At 31.0% G+C, this 6,418-nt stretch overlaps 1 long non-coding RNA gene across 2 annotated transcripts; it reads right to left on the bottom strand.

Annotated features, from left to right (window-relative positions):
• Nucleotides 1-431: 431 nt before the first annotated feature.
• Nucleotides 432-4,894, bottom strand: LOC104644602 (uncharacterized). 2 transcript variants are annotated; one of them, XR_011212537.1, is made up of 6 exons: nt 4,790-4,894; nt 4,257-4,355; nt 2,902-3,077; nt 2,315-2,389; nt 1,885-1,931; nt 432-657 (listed from the first exon to the last, which is right to left on the bottom strand). It is a non-coding gene; the product is annotated as an uncharacterized lncRNA (long non-coding RNA). The 2 variants fall into 2 exon arrangements; XR_738498.4 differs by lacking the exon at nt 4,790-4,894 and having other exon boundaries at nt 4,257-4,782.
• Between the last annotated feature and the right edge of the window lie 1,524 nt (nt 4,895-6,418).

The following is a 6,418-nucleotide window of genomic DNA, read 5'->3' as shown; positions in this document are numbered from 1 at the left end:
TAAGAGGATAAATACATGGTGGAGACAATCGACAAAGGAAGAAGCTAAAATATTCATAAATAACATAAAACGACACTACAAAAGTAACACATTTGGAACACAAAAAAAACACTTCTTTAAATACTAGGCAGGGATGGCCCGTGCAAGCACGGGGCCAATGTTAAAAAGATTATTGTGTGTCTAATACCACACATAGATATATATACGCAGATGGATATGCAAATTAACAAACAAGAGGTCCACATCCACGTAGAAGAGTGACCACATTAGCAGTAATGATAGTTGTTTTATGGATAATTTAGAACTAATCCATTTGGAAAGAACATTCCAAAATATGTGAATAAATGACACTCAATTAGATCAAAACTAAAACATTTATGTTGTGATAGCTCATTGATTGTGCAAGATGATAGCAAATAGAGTCACTAATGTCTAAAGTACACTAATATTTTTACAATTTGATTACCAAAGGATGAATTTTTTTTATAATATCCAGTTGCAGTTCATACCCTATATCTTTGTACACATGATAGAAAAATAAAAAATCCAGAGAGTTCGTTGACAACCTTCCCAGCTCTCGCTTTGGTTGCGAGAGAAAGGAAGGGGCTGATCTGATAGTGTGTACTGGTGTCGATGCAATACTCCTTGCTTTCTGAGCTGAAAAGAGAGTGTGAAATAAATGAAACCAATTGAATAAAATATACGTATATTGGCCTAATCGCCACGTTTTCTAGATGGTGAAATAAATAAGATACAGAGCTTTAGGAGACAGAGATTTAGAGCTCATAATCTAGTGCCAACACCTAGATTATGTAACTTTGATTTATTTAGAAGATTTTACTGTCTACAAAACTCCAAACATTAGAAATAATGACAAGTAGTTCACTAAATGCTAATTTGTTAATCTCAAAATGAATTATTGTTCTTGATCTTACCTTTCTAGTCACCTTTCAACAATGATATATTCACGATGAGGTTATGATTCCACCATAACTTCTCCATGAATTAGTGAAATGATGAAATATGAAAGGATTATAATTATTCTAGAGTCCTCCCTTATATTAGTTGTAGCAAAGATCAGACTCGATCTAACTTCTCAATCAATTGTGACTACTTCGTGTATGCGCCTATTTCTCATAGCTGTGCTCCTATCCCAAAACCATTCACCCTCATATGATCCTATTGTGTCTGTAAGTTCATTTTTCTTTTTGTATTTATAATTTTACAGTTATACTAAGTACTTACATTTAAGGATGCAAAAATACATTCTCTTATATCTACACGTGGATGAAACACAACATACAAATAGTATACAATACCAACCGTAATTTTCTTGAGTAGTCCCCATAGCTATAGACTATAGTCATATTTCCTCGCTTTAATTCAACTTAATTGTGACCTTACACCAAATGATTTCTAAATAATAAATTTTATGTTGTTTAACTGGTAATGATGCTTATACAATTCAACAAGTACTTGGCTAGCGATGGAATGAGAAAAAAAACGTTGGTTGTGGCGATTGAAGAACTATATAAAGATGCAGGTGCGCCTGTTAACATGCCCAAATTTTATATGAAATGTTGTTTTTGCCCTTCATATATCTTTTATTTGTTTTGATTTTTCCTAATTTTGCTTTTGATTATTATATAAAAAGCTCAAGAATCTATGAGAACTTGCAAGATAGGTGATAGGGCTAGGTCAAAGCCTTATGGTGAAAGATATTTGGTGCCATGACATGTTTGTTGTCAATCAAATACTCAAAGTGGATCTGAAAACTATGGTTTGCTAATATTCTCTACTGAACTCAATGAAGATAGAGAAAACTAATACACAACGAAAAGGGAGATCAAAATAAAAGGCGGAAGAAAACATTAACGGACATACCCGTAGATGACATTCTCGTAGAGTAGTTGTATATCCTTAACTTCACACTGCAAATGAAAATAATTTCATAACTTTAATGCAATGATATGAAGAAACTCCAAGCTAAACCCATAACAATGAAAGATTAAAATTTATAAACCTAGAAAGTTGATTCACTTGGAATCAAATCCTTAGTAAAAAAAATTTCAGTTAATTACACCATAAACCCATATGAACAAAAAAAAATTAAAAAGAATAACGAAGAAAGAGGAACAAATTAATTACTGCAAGTGATAAAAAAAGCTTTGAAATGCAACATGGACGAATAAAAATATCAATTAACAAAACAAGAATAGAGATGCAACTACGAAATTTTTTCGCCTTTCAGTTGTTAATATGATCTCTTATTTTAAAGATGGCAATAGAGACCAAAAAAAATTATTGACCACACCTTTCACTACTTCTCAAATTGCTCTACTATTGGTGTGAAAAGGCACAATGAGTTCATCTGCATCCTGCAAATCAACTATCAAGAAGAAAGCACACCACCAAAAATCAAAACATAACAATAAAAATAGAAATTCTAGCACTGAATAATTCAACATGTTCAGTTTAAATAATTCATAGCAAAATCGACCAACTATATGAAGTTGACATGGAATTAAATTAAATCCTAATGCAACTATGCTAGTACCGAACAACAACAAAAAAGTACTATACTATATAAGCTTATGTTTTATTAGCAGCAAACATTGAAGCTAAGACTATGTTGAAGTCTATTTGCTTGGCATCTCTACTTCACTCTCCAAAACTCCAAGACTCCATTAACGGCAATTCAAAAATCCACAACACTAACCTACTCCATTCGAGCTCAAACAAGTTGTTGTCTTTCTCATCAAAACCAATAAATCTCTCACTACTCTTACTTTATTGGTTATCTTATATCTTGTTCAATATTCACCTAATGAATATAATTTGTGTCTCAGAATTCTAGGTGCGTTGTTGAAAGTGTAGAGTTGGGTGAATCTGTTGTTGTACCTGAGATGACGGTAGACACTACTCCATTAGTCTCTGTGAACGTGATGTCCAATGAGAGTATTAAGGAAGAAGAAAACAATGGCATGATCCATGCTCAATCTGCTGATGCTGTTGAAGAAGAAAACAATGGTCTGTCCCCTCAATCATCAAATGAACTCTAAAGCAAAATGCTGCATCTGCTGAAAAAATTGGATTATCAGACTCCAATGAAACAGGAACAGTTTCTCCATCCAACCCCAACGAATTACTGAATGTGCCCCAAGTAACAGTTCCAAGAGAAACTGAGGATAAAGTTTATTTTGCTTGTCCTAAGGTACATTTGCTTTTTTTGTGTGTTTTATTTGGTAGCAACTTTTTGATAGAATTGTTAGTTGTACTTGAGAATAGTCTTGTTATACTAATATTCGGTTAATTTTGCAGCACTGCAATGCTGAATGCAGTTTTTCTTAGTTATTAAGAGATGAATTATTGGAAAATGTGGAGGAGCTTAAGGTAGCAATTCTAAGTCTTAAAGAAGATATTGAGAAGACACTGGATAAGCTGGAATCTATTTCATATTGAACAAGCTGATGATCAAGATGTTAATTTTCATGTTCTAGTCTTATTTTGCTGTTAATCTTATTGTTATCCTTCTGTTAAGTTTCCTTTAACACATTCATTTCAGAGTAGGAACAAGTTAAACACCTTGTTGAAAATAGAAAGTCCAAAATATCCTTAATAATAGCAAGAAAGCTCATAGAGGTATCTAATGTAGGACAAAGAGCAAAATCGGAATAAAGGGCGTAAGAAACAATCAACGAACATAACTGTAGTTCAAATTCGTATAAGTAGTTCCAGATCCTTGAATTTGCTAAGAAGACACATCGATAGTTCAAATTCTGGCATAAGTAGTTGTAGATCTTTAAATTTTCACGCTGTAAATGAAAATAATTTCAAAAAGTTAATGCAACGATGTATAAAAAAAACTCAAAGCGATACCCACAACAGTATACGACTAAAATGAAGAAACCCAAAAAGTTAATTCCAATGGAAAACCAACATATACAAACAGAGGAAGTCCAGAAGAAGTATGATGGAAAAAACAACTAAAATTAAGGAACCCAAAAAGTTAATTTCGACAAAGAACCATCTATGAACATATAAGATTTAAAAGAATTATGATGAAGACAGACTAAATTAATTGTTGCATGTAATAAACAAAGCAAAAATCAGTAACAAAATAGAAAAAACACAACCATATAACAAAAACTGAACATCAACACTAAAACCAACTGAAAAAGAAGAAAAAATCATCAATTTTGGGAAAAACAAAGAAGATCACAAAAAAGCCAAAGAAACAATATGAAGAAGCTTACCTCAACAGATTGCTGGAGAAAGGAGAACTTTTGGTGTGCATAAACCGTAGGACACGTAACCCAAAATGGAGTACTAAAAAGACTAAAATACCCTCAAACCTATGAAGCAAAAACATCAATTCAATAAGGGGAAGAAACTCCAAGCCAAACACTCAAGAACCCAAGAAATTGATTCCGATGAAAACCCCATACATGAATGGAGGAAGTTCAAAAGAATTCTGAGAAAGAAAATTCAAAGCCCAAATTAATTACTGCATGTGACAAAACTCAACAAAAATCTGAAACAGAAATCCAAAATAAAACATGGAAATCATAATCACCCAGCCAAAATTGAACGCATACAGATGAAAATTATTGGGACTTCCAAAACACAAGGAAAATTGGACAACAATAACATGAAAAAAGAAGAAAATTTTCACACACCTAGATCAAATTTGATATATTCACACACCTAAATTTGATTGTCGGACTTCAATTTTAAGGAAAAGAAAGATGATAAAAAAAAACTCAATGAAAACATGGAAGAGTCATACCTAGATGAAATGCAAAAGAAGAATCTTGCTATGCACTGAATTGATGAAGACAGACACAAAGTGAGGTGTAAATTAATGGTACATGAGGAAGACACGTAGTTTTAATAGGCAAGTAAAGAGACAGAAATACCCTTGACAGCAATGAAACAGGCATGTTGAACAAGCCTTTTCTAATATAAGAGAAATAAAGGTGCACAAACCCCCTAATAAATCCGCATAAAACAACACTGAAGTAAAATCCTAGAAAACGAAAGAACAACCACAATTCATGTTTGCTGAAAATTCTGATTTCGTTCATTTATTTAAATTGTGTATAATCCTCATTTTAGACGTTTTTCAAGAAACTCAAATAAAAAAATTGTTTTTAATTATCAAGGTCAACATTTTAAATATCTTCGTTGTTTATGTTGTTGAAATATTTGTGAATTTACTATTAATTAGGATATGAGTTGTAATGTTGATGGTATTGATTAGTTTACTATTATTAGCCATTTGATCAATGAAAATTGGAATATGAAAAAAGTAGTTTTAGGATATAAATGTAATGAAATGTATAAAATCGGTAATTACATAGCTCAAACTATTATAGATGTTTTACCAAATTATGGAATTTGAAATAAAGAAATTAGTGTCACCCTAGATAATTCTTCTAATAATACATCTATTGGTGAAATACTAAAATCGACACTTTATCATATTTATATTGATGATTTCCATATTAGGTATTCTGCACACACATATGATTTGATTGTTAGAGATGGTATAATAGTGTAAAATAATGGTTGCATAAAATATGAAACTGAATTTTATTTTATTTTTAAATATCAATTAAAGGCTAGACGTAGAGAATTTAAAAATCTTGTCATGAATTTAAACTCTCCCCTAAAAAAAATATTTTCAAAATTAGTGTTTACTATATCTAATTCTTTATTTGAAATATTTCAAATCGCTTATGAATATAAAATCCTTTGCAAATGATTTACAATGCTCATAGTTCAAATATTGACTACAGACTTGTTAATAATAATTGAAATGACGCAAGACTTTTTATAATTTTTTTATCTAGCTAAAAAAAATATCTTGGCGTTATTATTCAACTATTTACTCCATTTTACCATATATTCATGCCATTTCTAGTAAATTTTATAAATTCAAAACTAATCAAAGGTTAGAAGATTTTGTTAAGTCTATGATTCAAAAATTCAAATTTTTTTTTCCTATTCCTCAAATTTCTTTATCTGCTTTTTTACTAAACACAACTTACAAAGAACTTAGGTGCATCAAGAGTGGTTGAAAAATATATTTAATTTAGATATTGAAGATTACGAAAAACCTAGCTTGACAATAGCTAAAGATAATACAAAAATTAAAGCTAGAAATTAAAATTGTATAACTTGTATAATTCTCGTAGAATGAATGAAGCAGTACATAATGTAGAACCGAAAATTTCTAGTGTAGATATAGAGAAGATAATACTGATGATATGCTAGAAAATTATCTTGGTCTTGCTTCTAATGAAAAGAATGATTTTGATGAATATTTTAATCAAGGAACACAAACTATTAAGGATGCATAGGGTGTACCTGACCTTTTAGATTGGTGGAGGAATCACAACAAGGGAATTTCAAA

The sequence above is a fragment of the Solanum lycopersicum genome, chromosome 11 (genome assembly GCF_036512215.1).
Source record: "Solanum lycopersicum chromosome 11, SLM_r2.1".
NCBI lineage: Eukaryota > Viridiplantae > Streptophyta > Magnoliopsida > Solanales > Solanaceae > Solanum > Solanum lycopersicum.
This window is presented reverse-complemented; position numbering and strand designations above follow the sequence as displayed.